This window comes from Myxine glutinosa, chromosome 2 (genome assembly GCF_964187855.1).
Source record: "Myxine glutinosa chromosome 2, kmMyxGlut1.1, whole genome shotgun sequence".
NCBI classification, from domain to species: domain Eukaryota; kingdom Metazoa; phylum Chordata; class Myxini; order Myxiniformes; family Myxinidae; genus Myxine; species Myxine glutinosa.
Genome location: NC_136262.1, coordinates 250,472,617 through 250,488,477, shown reverse-complemented (window position 1 = coordinate 250,488,477; position 15,861 = coordinate 250,472,617). Strand labels below are relative to the sequence as shown.

Below are 15,861 nucleotides of genomic sequence, written 5' to 3'. Positions count from 1 at the left end.
AGAGGAAAGTATATGCATTGCAGAAAAATCGACAAAATAAATAAAAGTTATTTAAGCAGCTCAAGTTGCATTTTCTTTTACTGCAAGAAAGCATCAACTTGTCATTTAGGTGTTGTGTCAACGTTGCAGTTTTTTGAGATTACAGCAATGACTTCTTGAATGTGTTGGAAGGGCAATATACCAGCTCTGAAATGACGTGTCTCTGTGCAATTTATCTTTCCAGCACTTATCAGTAGTTTGCAATTTCGTACAGACGACATGTCGCAGCCATGCTGGCGAGAGCGGAGAATCAATACAATTACACTATATCAAAAGTTCTGGGATGTAAAGGAAATATTTGGGATTATTAATGAACAATTTTTTTTTTCCAATTCCTATTAATGTCACTGTCACTCATAAGTTGTACTAAATGTTGGTATATGTCAGGTATTGTAGTTATTGCACCATTCACTTTTCAGAACATATGAATGTTTAGTGGTGGATTGTGGTCTCTTCCAACTGGCCAAGATGTCCCGGAGTATTTCGATTTGGTTTTATTTGCAGTCCAAGGCTGTCGACTGCACATTTTATACGATTTCAACTCTGAACCAAATTCCAAGTCGATGGAAAGTGACCGAGGGCAAATTATTGAGTTTGAAGAGCAACAGAGAAGGTTTTCTGGACAAGGGCACTGATACCATTGACCCATTGCAGAATCGGACTTGACCCTTGCCTAAATATTGTACACCGTTCCTTTCCTATTCCATCTCCAGGGTTGCATGACGTCATCGCTGCGCACCGAAGGGCGACCGACGATGACGCGAGCCGAAAGAGAGCACTCGGTTTTCAACACTGTTTTCTTGTTTGTTTGTCCAGTCGTTTTTTGTTTGTTTGTTTGTTTTTTAAGTCTTGTTTGTTTTTGTCATATCTCAGCCATCCTTTGAGCTAGGAAGCTGAAATTTGGACACAATAGTGAGCAAGTGCTTTGGCAAATACGATATTTTTTAGCTGCGTCGCAGACGCTGCTCATAGAGTGCCCTCTGCTGTTGTTGTTGTTCTTCTTCTTCTTCTTCTTGTTCTTCTTCTTCTTGTTGTTCTTGCAGAGAAGACAAAACCTCGAAGCTCCACCCATTCTGGGAACCATAGCTCCACCCATTTTGGGAGAGGCTTCATATAAACAAATATCCACCATTTTATTAACTCGCATAGCTTTGAGGCCTGTTTTGTAGGCCCGTGGTATCTTCCTCTCTCACACAGTTTTATTTCAAATCAAATTCGATATATCATTTCATTTTTCACAGTCGCTAACATAGTTTTAGACTCGGTTGAAAAAAAACGGGAAGAAAATCCGATGAAAGTTGCCCTTTATAGAACGAAATGAATTCTCAAAGGCCTGTAACTTCAAGTCCATTGAGATATTTTTTTTTAAAATCGCGGCATGCTCAGTCATACACCGCCCGAAATAACAGACGGGAAAATGCCGAGATATATATATTTTGTTTAAATCGCGGCATGCTCAGTCATACACCGCCCGAAATAACAGACGGGAAAATGCCGAGATATATATATTTTGTTTAAATCGTGGCATGCTCAGTCATACACCGCCCGAAATAACAGACGGGAAAATGCCGAGATATATATATTTTGTTTAAATCGCGGCATGCTCAGTCATACACCACCCGAAATAACAGACGGGAAAATGCCGAGATATATTAAAAATTCGTCCATTTGATGACAATCGTCACGATGAAATATTTAATTTTTACGTCGTCACAATAATGTGGAGAGAGGAGCATAGCTTCGTTCACGTGTCGCCACACACGGGAAAATGCCGAGATATTTTTTTTTTTAATCGCGGCATGGTCAGTCATACACCGCCTGAAATAACAGACGGGAAAATGCCGAGATATATTAAAAATTCGTCGCCACACACGGGAAATTGCCGAGATATATTTTCACTTTGCACAAAAATAACATCAAGTAATCGAATCAATAGGAATGTCCTGTGCCTATAACATCGACGTTATAGGCACAGCTGCATCTAGGCATTGTGTAACATCGACGCGGCTTTTGTTTTAATTAAAACTTTTTGTACTTGTTTGTTTTTAGATTAATCAATTAATTGATAAGTAACTTGATTATTATCGATTAATGAAGTACCTATTTATTTCCTTTCTCATCTGGGCATTATCTCAGGCACCTTTTGAGTAAGGAAGCTGATATTTGGACAAGACAATGACCAAGTGATTTGGCTATAATTGGTATTTTCAATTTATTGATTAATCGATTAATTACTGATTTTTGTTGATTAATCACTTAATTAATTTTCAAAAAGTTACAGATTCAGATGAAAATGGTTAAGGTGTGTTATTCGCCAATTGATTAAGAAATTAATTATTTTACCATTATGTTTTCTTTATTTTAATTTCACAATTAATCAATCAATTATTGTACACTGCCCCCTCCCAATTCGTCTCTATGTGCTACAAGTGGATAGGGTAGGGAGAAGAATGGAGTAATTGGGTACATAATATTTGGAAGCTTTCTCATGACATTTGTCATTTGGCTTTTAGGCTTTCTCATGAACAAAATCTGCTGTGGCCCCATTTGCAATGAGGGAAGAGATAGAGGTGAGCATACATATAAGGTGATCTTTTAGGAAAGAAACAGCTTTCAGAGTTCATCCCTGAGGTTGGCCAGATGGTTTCTTTCTCCCCGTAGAATGGAAGCACACTTGTTGCATGGTTTCTGGAATAAACTGCATGAGATTACCTTTGATCCAATGTTGAGTCCAGGAAGAGAAGGCAGGCAAACTGCCTCCGTACATGATTCAGTGTACCAAAGGTGATAGGATGGATAGGATTCCTGCAGACGAGATGGGATTCATCTGTGCATGAGAGGTTTACTTATTACAGTTTAAACTAACGTAGGTACCCGAAGGATTGTGGATATAGGGGTATATGGATAATGGCACTACTGGTGGGTGTGGTAGCTTTCAGGTTTAGACGAGTAAATGTTTACACAACAGTAGTTACTGTGATATGTCTGTGAGAGGTTCTCATCAAAAGGTGAATGTTTTGTACATTTTTATTCATTCATACCACCACCTCCATCCCCCTTCCAAGGGTGTGTGCATGTATATGTGTGTTTCAAATATGTATAATATGTGTGTACACAATATACATAAAACATGTCATTCATAATATGTGTATACAATACAATATGTGTATTATATGGAAATGTGTATTTTAAGTATAACGAGCAACAGTACCCGCCCTAAGGGCGGGGCTTCATTTGGGAAGCCCAAATGAAAAGGTAAAATATCAGATATTGAAGGCTTTTTTATTTTAAACGATTCATATAAACATCCGTTGAATCATATCACACGCAAATCATCAAAATCTAAACAGTACATGGCTAAACAGTACATGGACGATCACCTACCATGTACGTCTCGCGTCTCTCTCGCTCTCATGTTGTCCCGATAATGATCCTTCCGCAGGTTCACCGATGGAAAACTTGTTATGACTTTTACTTCCTCTAGACAGTCAAGTTCGCTCATCTTTTCGGTGCACGGGCACGAGCCGAGAACGGCCCGTGCAGGGGCTGATCCGAGGATCTCATCAAACCGTCCGATCGGTAGTAGCGACGGGCGGTGTGTACAAAGGGCAGGGACTTAATCAACGTGAGCTGATGACTCGCGCTTACTGGGAATTCCTCGTTCGTGGGACACTGTCTCAAGCCCCAGTCCCCATCACGGATGGGGCTCAGCGGTTTACCCGAGCCTGACGGAGAAGGGCAAGGTACACGCTGGCCCATCCAGTGTAGCGCGTGCGGCCCCGGACATCGAAGGGCATTAAACGTTCATTAAACATTAAACGTTCATTAAACATTAAACGTTCATTAAAGGATTACGAAACGAAAAACATTACGAAATTACGTTCACACCCTCATGTCAAACACTACCGTGAACACATACATCGTCACAACATCGTCACAATGAGAACATCGTCATGCGTTATGACGTTATGAATGTTATGAACGTTATGCGAACGCGAATGTTATGCGGGAGTCCAAACCTGAGAATGCTGGAGACCAAAGCTGAAATTGGGAAAACGAAATAGCCTATTTTACTCCCAGGAGTCCCAGGATTACCCACCCAAAATATCTTTGCGATCGGTTCAGCAGTTTTTACGGTACCTTCAAACAGACAGACGGACATTTGGTGAATTATAGTAAGATATGTGTGCACACCATACACAGCACAATATGTCATTCACAATATGTGTAGCACATAATACATAACATAATCGTGCATGTGTATGCGCAAATCATGACCCGTGTGTGTGTGTGTGTGTGTGTGTATGTGTGTGTGCACGTCACTGGCACCGGTCCTCATCTACACCTGTGAGTCCCCAAGACTAAACAGAGAGTCCTCTTCAGTCCTGAAGCATCCATGCCTACCCCAGCGAGGAACCAAGAACCATTTCTCCTCAACTGTGCTCCATTTCCCCTCTCTGCCATCCCCAAAATGGTCTCAGAGGTATGCTGGGGTACGGTATCTTACCTCTCGATGCCATAGCCACCTCCGTCTCATCCTTCAAAGCTGCCATATTTGCCAAGATACTGGATCTCACGAAAATCGTTTCCAAAGCTGCCACGCACTTAGCATCTGGCACGATCCTCAATCTCACCTCGGTCTTCCACATCCTAAACGGAAGGAGGCCTGCAAGAGGGTTTCCGCGAAAGCTTGGGCCCTCCTACCCGGGTCTGCCAAAGCCCAGGTCCCCCTTCCCACCCGGGTCCGACAAAGCCAGGTCCCCCTTCCCACCCAGGTCCAGCAAAGCCCAGGTCCCCCTTCCCACCTGAGTCCGCCAAAGCTCGGGCCCTCCCACACGGCTTCAAGGCAAGGCTGCATCCCAGACAAACCACCCAACTTCAGGCACAACGCGCGTGGCCCGCAGGCTCACCAAAGCTGCCATGCACCCAGAAGCCACCCTCACTTCAATCTAATCTATTCATCCTTGTTACACACCCAACCTCTTCAGCAAGTTTTGTCATCTGTCCACAACCTTTTGAGATATGCTATATGTCGTTTTTGGCCGTATCTCGCAACGGTGAAGAATCACTTAAATAATTTCATAAATCCTCATATCTGGATCTTTAACAAAATCAAATAAATTTGTCCTTGTCACACACCCAACCTGTCCACCAAGTTTCCTCTAAATCCGTCCACAACTGACACACAAACAAAGACACCACAATCGAGATATCTTGCTCGCAGACAAACAAATATGGGATGGAAACATAACCCCCGCCTTTGGTAAAATCATGCAGGGAGGCCAAGGAAAGGTGGTATGAAGACCGTTGCAAGGAAATGGAAGCATTGTAGAAAAGGCACAGAGAGCATTGCATGAGAAAGTTAAAGCACTGACAGATAGGCAGAAAAGAATAACGACAAAAGGTGGCTGGATAAGGAGCAAGGAAGGAAAACTGATCTTCAAAAAAGGAAATCTGTATGGAAATTGCAAAGCACCCAATTATATAGTATATGTCACATTTTAAATATTAGAATTATTTGAAAATGTTAAAATTCGATTTTGTGGCATGTTTTCAAATTCTGCTGACTCCTCTGAGAGTGAGCCAAAGAGAAGGAAGGTCAGGTAAAATGTGGCAACCTGTGACCTGAACACAGAGTTCGACACAGTATAAGAAAACGAAATGCATCGCAGTCTGGCAAACAAGACATTGCTTGGAGTTTGAAGAAGTATTGATATCACTGCGGTACCAGGACAATCTTTTCAAAGATAGAAATTTCTAAGTGGAAATGTGCAAGCTTGTTGTATTTTAAGTGAAGCTGAATTGAGAGAATCAGAAGAAGAATTCATATACAATGCAGCAGAAGGCATGCTTGCCCTGGGACCATATGGCTGGATGAAAGCTGTCTTAGGCAGTTATTGTATTTGAAAGATGGAGGCTGCATAAATAGGTTTTATGTTTAGTTCTACTTAGGATATTTTGCCAACATCATCAAACCTCTTTCAATAGATAAAGGGACACTTCAGCATGTTTTGTGTGCTTGCAGCATCTTATTATAATATTTCGGATGTACTACAGAGTGCTGTTGAGTGTTCTGTAGCAAATCAAGAGGTTATAAATGATAAATCTTCATTGTCCCATATTCAGGGGAAATTATTCTTTGGTGACACAATAAGTTAACAATCATAAAAAAACATAAAACACAAAGGACATAAGAAAACGAAATAAAAAGATATGGAAGATGGACTAAACAGCAAAATGTCTAGGAATTTTGAATTCAGCATTTGAGTTGCACATGGTGCAAATGACCTTTTGAAAATGTTCTTCTTCATCCTCCTTACACGAAAACGTCTCCCTGATGGCAGTTTTTCAAAAAGTCCGTTCAAGAAATGACTTTCATCGGTACACACCTGCACCGCCTTCCTTTCCAATGCTCGCAAGTATAGAGACTCCAGATTAATTGAAGGCCCACCTACAGCTTTAAATGCCAGTGTAATGACCTTTCTCAATCGTGACTTATTCCGCACATTAAGATAACTGTACCAGGAAATCTAATTAAATGACAAAACACTGATATATGATCAGTAAGGAATTGGTCAACATCCGCATCACACGAGAGCTAACACCAAATTAATTCAACTTGCTGAGAAGATACAATCTTGGCATTAATTTCTTGTACACAGCATCAGTATTTCCATCAAAAGTTAACTTGTTATCAATAAAGGTGTTGTGAAAATCAACCAGATCCACAACTCGTCCCATAGATAGGTTTAATTTCAATTAGACCGTAACATCATCCTGTAAAATACACCATGCAACATATATGTCAGGATCAAGGCATCATATGAGAAAGATTGGATATATCAGTCAATGCAAGCAAGCCTAGAATATAAGTGGGTACGTACCATTCAATTCTACATGTCATTGTATAAAGTCGCAGGAGTGGCCTCGAGTCGCGGACGTCCCGAGGTCTTATAGACACCGCCCAGTGGTTTAAGTGAGCGTCACACCTGGGTTCAACTTACATTTTCACCACATTCTCCCCGCCGTTAGAACTATGCTGCCACTAGGCAGGAAGCGAGCGCGCGTCAGCATTAATAGGTAGAGGAAGTCATCATATCATTATTAGGGTGTCAAAGAAATATCCCTATTGATTCTTGTCTGTGCGCCATTGTGTTATGGTTCGCACACTGTCAAAGCGTCTGTAGGGCTTCCTGGAAAGCGCTATACGAAACAAATCCATTATCAGTAGTACAGGTCAGTCGGTCCATCCGTAGAGGTCAGTGTGGCGAATTACCCTGCCAGCACAGGTTCGGAAACTACCGGGTACGTCGCCCCCAAATCCGGAGTCCCCTGCTTCGGAGTAGCCGCTGGAGGCAGGTGTCGGAGGGGCACCTCAGTGCCCTCACCGCTTCAGGCAGGGGTGTATCAGGCGAAGGGAGGGACGGCAGATGTTCTCTAGGCGCACTCATAGCCTGGTTAGCAAACATGTCCGATACTGGCAGACGATGAGCCTGTGGGTCACAATAGGCTAGTCTCACAGGCCTATGTGCTGGATAAGGTGTACCTTTGCGATATGCAACTCATTACATAAGGTGTACCTTGTCGAAGAGCGAATGTCCATTCGTCGCAATGCAACGCATTTCAGGCAGATGTGCCGATGTGGAAGATGTGTAAACCAGTAAGCCATGTCTATTCGTCGCAAGGCAACACATTACAGGAAGATGTGTCGATGTGGAAGATGTGTAAATCAGTAAGCCTCTTTACAGTAAGCTGTAACAGTAAGTAAGATTACATGACAGGAGGCCATGACAGTGTAAGTCAATACAGTAAGTCTGTACCGGCCTAGGAGTTGTAACAGTAAGTAAGATTACATGACAGGAGGCCACTACAGTAAGTCCATTACAGTAAGTCTGTACCTGCCTTGGCTCCCAAGGGTACATGGTCGATCCACATTAGATCCATGTCATGGAATTGCCGAGGGAGAGAACCGACGAGAGCCATAACGAGAGTTACGTGATACCCCGGAGTCCCCCTGTTTTGAAATCACGAGACTCGAGCGCTCTCTGACGGCAGCGCGTACGAAGTACAAGCTCCGGCAAATAGTTTCAAGCAAAACGTTTGCCACGAGTGCCCTCCGTAGGCTGCCCGAACGACCGGCATGGCCGTTACGACGACGCACAAAACGACCGAAATGCGCCTTCCCAGCGAAGCGCGCAGAATCTCCCGACCTGCAGCACAGCGCGCAGAGGATCGGTGAAGATCGGCTATACCGGCTACCGTCCCGGAGGGATTGTCCCGGAGAGAAAACGTCGAGATCGAGAAATGGAAAACGTCCCGGATGGATCGACATCCAAGAGAATGGCCCGGATGGATGGATCGACATCCAAGAGGATGGCCCGGATGGATGGATCGACATCCAAGAGGATGGCCCAGATGGATGGATCGACATCCAAGAGGATGGCCTGGATGGATGGATCGACAGCCAAGAGGATGGCCCGGATGACATCCAAGAGGATGGCCTGGATGGATGGATCGACAGCCAAGAGGATGGCCCGGATGGATGGATCATCATCTCACCCCCTCACTCATCCATCCCCCCCCCCCCCCCCGTCGTGAAGTGTGGGATAACAGCTGCGAATCGCGCACCGAAGTCGAGCGACCTTCACAGTCTGGGTCAGAGGGAACGCAATCAGGCAGCGGCCGGGCGAGGCGTCTCGCAGTCTCGAAATGTGTGGAGGCGAGCCAGGAGACCTGTCCTAGAAGCAACAAGCCCAGAGTCAAGGGCGATCCGGCGGGCTGGTGCCCACGTGGCTTGCTCAGGAGACGAGGGAGTCGGGCGCAACGCTCAATGTCACCGTGTCATGGGGTCACCGTGCACCCCCAAGTGTCCTAGAAGCAACAACCCCCAGAGTCAAGGGCGATCCGGCGGCCGGTGCCCACGTGGCTTGCTCAGGAGACGAGGGAGTCGGGCGCAACGCTCAATGTCACCGTGTCATGGGGTCACCGTGCACCCCCAAATGCCCCGTGCCTTATCGATTAACGGCATAAGTCCGCGATGTTGGCTAGTCGCCCTCGAAGGCCGCCACGTTATGACACGCACTTTCGGGCAGGGGCGGTCAGATTGAGTATTTCGATGCTATCGATTTCTGCTATCTGTAGAGGTACCCAGGTAGACGAACTCTGATGACGCAAGTGCGGGAAACAGTTAAATTGGGATCGATCGGGCGCGGTGCTGTAAAGCAAACGCGTGATTTAGTCGATGACGTCATCAATTGGTTCGGGCGCGTGCGGGCGGGTTTGACGGCGAGTTCCAGCTGAGCGGTATCCCCAGACGGAGTAAAGTAGCACTCCGAAATCTAAAGTCTCGCGTCCATTGGGCAGCAGCATTCGAGCGGGCTCGAGATCGGTGTACGGAATACGAACCCGGCCGACGAGCGAAAAGTATTATCTAGGGCGCACCGCGTACGAGGGAAACCGAAAGTTGAGCTCGGCCCGTTGAATCAGTGTGGCTTCGCCGAGTCGAGAGGGTGAGCACGCCGAGTCGAGAGGGCGAGCACGCCGAGTCGAGAGGGTGAGCACGCCGAGTCGAGAGGGCGAGCATGCTTGGCAGCGATAGACTGCACGACCTGAAGTAGCGTCTCGTTTGTTTAGCAGTCGGGTCAAAGGATCGAATACATATCACGCCCTGAAGTAGCGTCTCGTTTGTTAGCTTTCGGGTCAGAGGATTGAATACATATCACGCCCTGAAGTAGCGTCTCGTTTGTTACCTTTCGGGTCAAAGGATCGAATACATATCACGCCCTGAAGTAGCGTCTCGTGTGTTTAGCTTTCGGGTCAAAGGATCGAATACATATCACGCCCTGAGGTAGCGTCTCGTTTGTTTAGCTTTCGGGCCGTGTTTTGTCCGGAGTTTTAGACATAGTTAGTCATATAGAATACACATGGTATACGATACATGCCGGCATGCCGATACATGCCATGCCGATACATGCCAATACGATAGTCATATAGAATACACATGGTATACGATCATCTATCATAAGCATAAGCCCGAGTGTCGTGAAAGGCTATGAAGGTCCCGCTCGACGTCCTGAGAAACTCATCCGTGCTGCGACGAGTCCTCGCATGGTGCCAAGCGAGCCTCCATTGAGGCGATTCCGGGCAGCGGAGTTCGCCGGCCTCGTTGAGTAGCCACATGTAGGTGGGATTTCGACGAGCCACGATCAGAATCGCCGGCCTCGCAGAGTGGTGCCCACGAAGGGTGCAGTGCACGATTTGCGCGTAGGAGGTGATTCCACCGTGCAGCGATTGATCGGGTTGTGCCCGCGATGGGGCAGCACGCGATTCGCGCGTAGGTGGGATTTCGACGAGCCGCGATCAGAATCGCCGGCCTCGCAGAGTGGTGCCCGCGAAGGGCGCAGTGCCCGAGCAGCCGGAGTGAGCCGGCCGTGTGAGGCACGGCGTGATTCCGACGAGCAGTGCGCGATTCGCGCTGAGGAGAAGCGAGTGGTCAGGGTGAGCCGGCCGTGTGAGGCACGGCGTGATTCCGACGAGCAGTGCGCGATCCGCGCGGAGGAGGTGGTTCCACCGAGAAGCGAGTGGTCAGGGTGAGCCGGCCGTGTGAGGCACGGCGTGATTCCGACGAGCAGTGCGCGATTCGCGTGGAGGAGGTGGTTCCACCGAGAAGCGAGTGGTCAGGGTGAGCCGGCCATGTGAGGCACGGCGTGATCCCAACGAGCAGTGCGCGATCCGCACGGAGGAGGCGATTCCACCGAGCAGCGAGTGGTCGGAGTGTGCCGGCCCCCGTGGAGGAGGCGATTCCACCGAGCAGCGAGTGGTCGGAGTGTCCGGCCCGTGCGGAGGAGGCGATTCCACCGAGTAGCGAGTGGTCGGAGTGTGCCGGCCGTGTGGAGGCATGGCCGACATGGGAGTCATGATCACTCGTGTGGGAATCTCATCTCGGGCCGAGGCACGCAAATCTAGGATGATTCTCTCGGACGGAGCCGTTAGCGTTTCGAGCAACCGAGGCTAGACTCGTACCTTCGGCGCCAAGCGGGTCCGTCGTTCCGACGGGGTTGCGGCCCAGGATATTTCCCAGTGGCCTCCTTCAGCAGGCGCCTTGCTGGAGTCCGTCATGCCTGCTCCGGCGTTCCGGCCTCAGGAGAGCAGTTTGCGTTTTGACGACGCGGTCCCGCAAAAGGCTTGCGAGGTCCCCATCGCATCCGGTCCTTTTGAGGCAGACCGGCGGCGAGAGTAGTCGGAGCTCCGTAGCTGGAGCTAGCCCGACGGGTCCTCCGCCGGTCATTCTTCTCCGAGGTGGGCCTCGCAGGAGCGCGGAGAATGTCGGGAACGCTCGTCTGTGATCTGCGTTCATCCGGCCATCGCAAGACTCGTGTCCCGCCATTTCCGAAGATCATAATTGAAATTAAGTGTTGTGAAAATCAACCAGATCCACAACTCGTCCCATAGATAGGTTTAATTTCAATTAGATCGTAACATCATCCTGTAAAATACACCATGCAACATATATGTCAGGATCAAGGCATCATATGAGAAAGATTGGATATATCAGTCAATGCAAGCAAGCCTAGAATATAAGTGGGTACGTACCATTCAATTCTACATGTCATTGTATAAAGTCGCAGGAGTGGCCTCGAGTCGCGGACGTCCCGAGGTCTTATAGACACCGCCCAGTGGTTTAAGTGAGCGTCACACCTGGGTTCAACTTACATTTTCACCACAAAAGGTACCCAGGTATTTAAATTTGCTAACAATTTCTACCTTATCACCATTTATGGTTACAGGCTCATGATTGTAACCTTTCCGAAAGTCCAAAATCATCTCTTTTGTTTTGCACACATTCAGAGTAAGACAAAAGTCCCCACACCACTTATTCAATGTGTCAATCTCATCGAGGAAAAGATACATGATTGATTGGAAAGACAGCCACCAATGGCGATATCGTCTGTGTACTTAATAAAGTTACAAACTTCTTCAAGAGCCACACATCCATTGGTGTACAACCTTCAAGTTTGGCCACCTCCCATCTGCCTGGAAAACAGGTAACATTACTGCCATTCACAAAAAGTTTGCAAAAACAGATTATCTCAAATAAATACCCAAGCTTACTTCCAATTCATACATGGCTTTGTGACTTCCTCCACTCATGCAGTACCATGCTGCTGTCAATGGAATCCTTCCTCTTCTCTGCCAGCGGAGGCTGGAGTGTGCAAAGGTAGCATCTTTGGCCCTGTCTTGTTCCTCATATACATAAACAATCTCTGAAATGCTCAGTTAAACCCTCTCTTGCTTTTTGCAGATGCCACTGACAGGTAGGCAGCAGCTGCCACACTCTACCAATCTACAGGAATTGATTAAATGCAGGTCTGATAAATGTAACATGTGTGATAAATGTCACCCAAACCTCCTCCTCCCTCCCCCATCCACTGACCACCAAAATTACTCTAGGCTACACGTGGTCGACTAGTAATTCTCTTTTGGTGAAACTTCCTAAATCCCGGCTTACTGCCCACCTGCACTCAATTGTTCCTCTGTTCTCCAAATTGGGGAACTGCGATTCCGAGGCTGGTCAATCCCACTATTCATTACAGGGCATTAACTTGGTCATATTCCACCATTTCATGTCATCTTTCATTCCTACCCAAGAGCTGCTATACCCCAATTCATTCTCTCTCACCCAACCTCCTTACTTTCACATTACTGTGCTTCATCACTCCACCATCCAGGTCTTTAAAACAGCTGTTCACCACCATCTCTGATCTTCTCCCATCCAAAACCTTGATCTTTTCTATCCCCGCTAATTTCACCCCAATTCCACTTTTTTGAAATACCAACTTCTGTCCTGGAAGTCCTTGGTGTCCTTGTGTTTTATACTTCTCCCACCCCCCCCCCCCCCTTCCCACGCCTCCTCCCCCCAAGCCCTCTCCCTCCCACACATCTCCCTGCTCTTAAATGTTGTGTGCTCTCAAGTGTTTGTGTGCTTCCCCTTCTCTTGTCTTCCACTCCCTCTTTTTATATATTTTGTTTGTCTGGTTGATTTGTTTGTGAAGTAAATGTCAGCTCTTTCACGAGCCTCGATTCAGTATACAAAAAACAAACAAACAAAAAAAAATCCACTCTGCTGTCTCCCATTTTCCTTTTCTTTATTCTCTAGCTTTTTTGCCTACCAGCAACCAGCTTACCAGTTGCTTGTTTACCAGTTGCTTACCAGTTTTAGCTTACCAGTACCAGCTTGCTGGGATGAATGATCACGGTGTGTACCCCGATTTAGAATAGGTACACCGTATCCCTGCGCATCGTAGGAGCGTGACCAAGGGTTTGCGTCAGGAAGGGCTTCCGGCCATAAAAACATTGCCTCAAACAGGGAACCATGATTGTCATGGGGCCCGCAAGGCTAACCCCCGCTCCAGCGGGGAAAATGGCCTTAACACGATCATTCATATATATTCATATTCTTGCTTTTTTGCTTAGGCCTGTGCTGCTACTCTAGCCCCACTTATTCACTGTCACTGTTGCATTTTTATATGCATTAATTTTTTTATCATTGTTTTAGTTTTTATGATATTCTGAAAGAAAGAATGTTTAATTCCCATTTTATGTACCTATATGCTGCCACATAATAAAAAAAATCTTATGACTGACACAGAGGAATGGGTTTCAGCAAACAATTAGTCTGAAAATTGAGTGAAAATATTAAACAGAGAAATAAAAATATCAATAGCTTTCCTTTATGACCCGTGTGAAACGAATCCATGTAATTATGCGTTTGAGCACTTTTGTAAAAGGCAGTTTCAGCATATTATTGTGAAAGCTTCTGTAGAGGCCAACTATGCAAGAACTGATAAAATATTGGGGTTAAAGGTTGTAATGAGAGCCGTTCATTAGAAGTAAGATTAATGGATTTATTTTAGAATATATCCCTTATGGAGATATTTTATGTATATGCAACTTATAAATGGTGCAATATAGCATAACATTGTTTACAATTGGCACTTTACACCAATAATCTTTCCGAAAATTAATTGTTTTCGATGCTGTGACATTGTAAAACCCAAGTACGGTCGACCATGTTGACGAAAAGTTTGTTTTCCTTTTTATTTTGGTTTAAATACTCACATGGTGGTCGTAGGCCGGGCCTGTGAGTATTGCGATACCCATCTGTGTGTTTGTCTGTTTGTTGGCAGAATAACTGGACAACAAGGGTAGATAGAATCACCATATTTGACACAGAGCTTCATGTTGTGATTGTCTCAGACGATTTCAACTTTGATCCCACAAGGAATATAAAATGAAATTTAGTACAGGACTATATTTACTCGCACCAGAACCATAGTATTGGGTACGTGAGTATTGGGTAATGATTGTATGTGTATAATATTGTCGTGTGACCGCTCTCAGTTAACACCGGGAGAGTCACGGAAGGCAATCAAGCGTTTACTCCGAAGCGTTCAGTTCAAATGCGGACTTTATATACTGAAACGCAAAAGAAACTTACCACCTTTGAAACCTTTAAATATCAACAATAACACTGCGTGTAGTAAATGTGTACTTATTTGTGGACAATAGTGTCCTCACTGTCAGACAAAACGGTCATGGATGGTCACTTGAACCTTCAATGGTCACTTCATAGCACAGCTGTTGAACAGACGTTTTGACTGTCAGTGATTAGCCAAGGGGTACGGGATGATTTTAATGAGCTGCACGTGATGTCTTGATATTGGCTTTAAAAAGGCCAGTGCAAAATGGGCATTTTGACCAAAAAATTTGACCATTTTGACCAATTTCAAAAGGACCGAAAACGCAAAAGAAACTTATCACTTGTTTGAAATGTAATAAAATAGTAACAGTTCAAAATAAAACAAACCAACAATTGCTAATTGAAACATTGGCATTTTATTGATGACATGTCAAGTTTTTGACAAAGATACACCATCTCATCAGTTTGTTCTACAGTACAGAACAGCACAGGGTGCAATGTCAGTCCCCTTTCAATAGCGTGTGTGGCCACCATTGTTTTGGATACAGGCAGTGCATCGTCGGCGTATACTGCCTACCAGTCTTTGGATGGATTGCTGCTGGATTCTGTCCCACTCAGTCCTCAATGTCTGAAGCAGCTCTGCCCATGTCCTGGCCCTGCCAACTACGCGTCTCCCAAGCTCATCCCACAGGTGCTCTATGGGATTCAGGTCAGGGGAGAACGCAGGCCACTGCATGGTGTTGATGTTCTCGCCTTGGAGAAATGCAGTGGTAAAGCGAGCAGCATGGGGACGAGTGTTGTCATGCTGAAAGGTTCTCAGTTCTGGGTGGTCTAGCAGGAATGGCAGCAGATGAGGTCGCAGGATGTTATCCACATACCGCTGGGTGTTAAGATTCCCATCCACAACCACCAGTGGCGTCCTGTACCGGCCTGATATGGCGGCCCACACCATCACACTTGGGCCACCCCACCTGTTGGCTTGACGCACGCAACAATCGGCATATCGCTCGCCAGTTCTTCTCCAGACACGCTCATGCCCATCAGGACTGTCCACACAGAACCTTGACTCATCGCTGAAAGCGACCTCGTTCCACTGCGCCAAGGTCCACCGCTAATGCTGCTGGCACCATCTCTGTCGGTTGCGGCGATGGGCAGCCATCATCACGGGGCCTCTGTATGGTCTTCTGGCAGTCAGACCATAGTCATGCAGTCGTCTTCGTGCAGTATCATTGGAGATCCGTGGTTTGCATGCCCCGGAGTTTCTGCCGCAGTGCGGGATGCTGGACGGATTCGATCCCGCAGGTGACTTCGGACCATCTGCCTGTCCTGCCTTGCAGTGGTGA

At 46.3% G+C, this 15,861-nt stretch overlaps 2 long non-coding RNA genes across 2 annotated transcripts in view; both read right to left on the bottom strand.

Annotated features, from left to right (window-relative positions):
• LOC144890954 (uncharacterized) overlaps positions 1 to 15,861 on the bottom strand; it is a 111,465-nt gene that overhangs the window by 95,063 nt on the left and 541 nt on the right. The gene's annotated exons all lie outside the window — the stretch shown is intronic.
• Positions 11,480 to 11,757, bottom strand: LOC144890953 (uncharacterized). The gene is made up of 2 exons (XR_013622608.1): positions 11,632 to 11,757; positions 11,480 to 11,524 (listed from the first exon to the last, which is right to left on the bottom strand). It is a non-coding gene; the product is annotated as an uncharacterized LOC144890953 (long non-coding RNA).